This window comes from Musca vetustissima, unplaced genomic scaffold (assembly GCF_032173495.1).
Source record: "Musca vetustissima isolate MV318-11 ecotype Yass unplaced genomic scaffold, APGP_CSIRO_Mvet_v1 utg171560, whole genome shotgun sequence".
Classification (NCBI taxonomy): Eukaryota; Metazoa; Arthropoda; class Insecta; order Diptera; family Muscidae; genus Musca; species Musca vetustissima.
Genome location: NW_026879298.1, coordinates 7,393 through 11,088, shown reverse-complemented (window position 1 = coordinate 11,088; position 3,696 = coordinate 7,393).

Genomic DNA, 3,696 nt, shown 5'->3' with positions numbered 1-3,696 from the left:
TGCATGGAATAAACAATGCGGCCGAAAATTTTGTGGTAAATATTTTCGAATTACTCGTGTAGTAGAAGGCAACCAAATCGAATAGTTAGTTCTACGACAGAATTCGTCGCTACTATCGCTTTCATTGGTTTCTGTACCCTCAGAAAGGTAGAGGTTAAACAGCTTCGGAGATATAACACCATGCTAGATAAATCCTTGTCTAACTCTACGGAGTTCTTTTTTCCGAAACTTCACATCCTAAAATGTAGATACCATCATCATGTTTTTCACTGTTTACAGGGGTTACAAGGAGTCCAATTTACTCGGATGACTGTTTAATATGAATCGACTTCAATCCATCGAATCAGTTGGTAATCTATGCTAAACATAATTTCAATTGTCTCCACTCTTCACTGGCTATCAATTTGATCTCGGAATGAGAAAGGAGCCTGGGGTTTGTTACGATTAATCGGGTTCTAGAGCAAACCACCTTTATAAATAGGGCAGGTTTGGCTTTAATTTTTTATTAAAAGTTTTAATAAAAAATGTTTTTTTCAGAAATGAAGTCCTAATCCGAACGTTTATACCCTTCGCCACACTGTGGTAACGGAAATTATGTCTTTGTGCATATGTTTGTAACAGGCAAAAGAAAACGAGATAGACACATGGTCCTTTTTTAGAATATGCATAGAATCACTTTTTAAGGGGACCCCCCCCCCCCATTCTCGGGGTCAAAAATTTTGTTGATATAATTCGAATCTACACTAATTAAAGAATGTCCCTACAAAATTTCAAATGAAAATCTCAAGAACTCTTGAAGATATAGCCCATTTATTGTGTCAGCATCAAGTGACGGCTGAAGGGCTTCTCAAACTTTAAACGCGTTTTTCTCTAAACATTTTTTTGCGTATGGCGGGCACGATAACTCAAAAACTAATAACCCAATCGACTTCAAATTTTTACACGTTTCTCTGTGAGTGTATAGCTATCGTATGAACTAGGATAAAGCCAATCGGTGAAGATCTTCCTTATTTTTTGACTTGGGATTTGGTAAAAAATAGGCGATTTTCCAAAAATATTTTTTCAAAGGTCCACCATTTTGTTAATTTTAGAACGAAGTCAATAATCCTAGTTCATACGAGAGCCAGACATGTACTCTTTCTAACACCGTTGGAATTTTCGGATTCCGATGTTCCAGTGAGGAGTTATCATGCCCGCCATCAAAAATAAGGACTTTTCTTTAATTACAAAAAACAACAACAAAACAATAACAAAATTTTTTGTAAATTATTTTTCTTCTATTTTAAATCTTCAATTATATATGTGTAAAGTTACAAACCTTAACAAGCATTGGTATTGATTTACCAGCCCATTGAAAGTCTTGAAAAATTAAAATCGAGAATGGGTGGGGTTCCCTTAAGTCGATTTATGCATGTCCGCCCGTCCGTCCGTCTGTCTGTCCATGTATTTTTGTGAACAAAGTACAGGTCGAATTTATGATCCAATTTAGATGAAATTTGGCATAGGTCACTTATTTGCCCAAGGACGAACCCTACTGAAATTGGGAAAAATCGGTTCAGATTTAGATATAGCTCCCATATATATTTTCGTCCGATTTAATGTAAATGGTGTACCAATGTCCCTATATATCATTCGATTTGCAGGAAATTTGGCATAGCGTAATGAATTATGTCTAGAATGATGTGTGTTAAGTTTCCCGGAAATCGGTGCAGATTTAAATATAGCTCCCATATATATTTTCGTCCGATTGAAGGTCCATGATGTACCAATGCCACCACATATCTTTCGATTTGCACGAAACTTGGTATAGCGTTATGAATTATGTCTAGAATGATGTGTGTTAAGTTTCCTGGAAATCGGTCCAGATTTAGATATAGCTCCCATATATATTTTCGTCCGATTTAAGGTAAATGGTGCGCCAAAGTCCCTAAATATCTTTCGATCTGCACGAAATTTGCCACAACGTCCATTTTTAGGTCTAGAATGATGTGTGTTAAGTTTCCTGAAAATCGGTTCAGATTTAGATATACCTCCCATATATATTTTTGTCTGATTTAAAGTAAATGGTGCACCAAAGTACCTATATAGGTTTCGATCTGCACGAAATTTGGCACAGCGTCATTAATTAGGTCTAGAACGATGTGTGTAAAATTTCTTGAAAATCGGTTGAGATTGAGATATAGCTCCCATATATATATTCATCCGATTTAAGGTAAAATGTGCATCAAAGACCCTAGATATCTTTCGATTTGCACGAAATTTTGCATAGCGTGCTGAATTGCGTCTATAATAGTGTGTGCAAAGTTTCGTGAAAATCGGTTCAGATTTAGACTTATATTTTCATCCGATTTTTTGTAGTTGGCGCACCAAAATCTCTGAAAATCATTCGATTTGCACGAAATTTGTCATAGCGTACTAAATTAAGGCTAGAAAGACGTGTGCTAAGTTTCGTGAAAATTGGTTCAGATTTGGATATAGTTCCCATATACATTTTCGTCCGATTTTATGTAATTGATGCCCAAAGTCCCTATATATCTTTCGATTTGCACGAATTTTGGTATAGGGTACTGAATTAAGTCTAGAATGATGTTGCTAAGCTTCTGATGTAATATAAATTAGTCTTTAGCAAGTTTCCCTGAAATCGGGTCAGATATATTCTGCATATGTTAGGATACATATGTAGAATATACCCAAAGTGGTGAAGGGTATCATATAGTTGGCCCAGGCCGACTTTACTACTTTCCTTACTGGTTTAGTATGATAAATTTTCGACCGTATGAAATTTGACAATAAATTTGAGACTATAAATCTTAAAAAAAAAAAAATAAAATAAATAAATAAAAAATCCATACTACAAATTTTGCAGCAAACTGTAGATTTTTCCTCAACTCCTGTCATTAGTGGCAACGTCAATTTCACCTTTCACCGTTCATGTGAAAATAGTTTGTTGGTTTTTTGTCGATTGTTGTTGTTGTTTTCTTCTCCTCATTTTTTGACTAGGGTTAAATGTTGTTCTATTTTGGCAGGAAAAACAGCAACAACAACAGCAGCAATTTTATGCCGAAGCCGTTTTTTGTGTGTTGCTGTACAAGTATTTATACGCAAATTGCGTGTTACATGCAAGCAATAGTATGTTTTTTTCTAACCAAACAGCCAACCAACCGAACGTCCAACCTGCCGACAATGAAGCACATAACAGCAACAACAACAAGCTATACAATAACATAATTGCATAATTTCGTATAAATTTACCGGCATCCATAACATTTTCTAATTTAGTGAAAAAAAACATACAAAAGAGCCAATTACACATACACACTTACACACACACATGTATGTACTCGTATGTTGGGAATCGCACACTTGATGACCCCCTTTTCTTTTCACAACAACAACAGCAACACAAAAACCAGTAAGGAAAGTAGTAAAGTCGGACGGGGCCGACTATATGATACCCTTCACCACTTTGAGTATATTCAACAAATGAATCCTAACAGAAGTCGTATGTGTCAGTCTCGTTTCCTTCTGCCTGTTACAAACATATGCACAAAAACATAATATCCTGTGCCAGAAAAAAAAATTGGTTCAAGAACCTCAAAACCTGGGGGCTACCAGAAAAAATTGACCAATATTTATAGTGTAGAGATGTGCTACCTAATAAGAACTCGACGTACTAAATTACAGTCAATTTGGTTG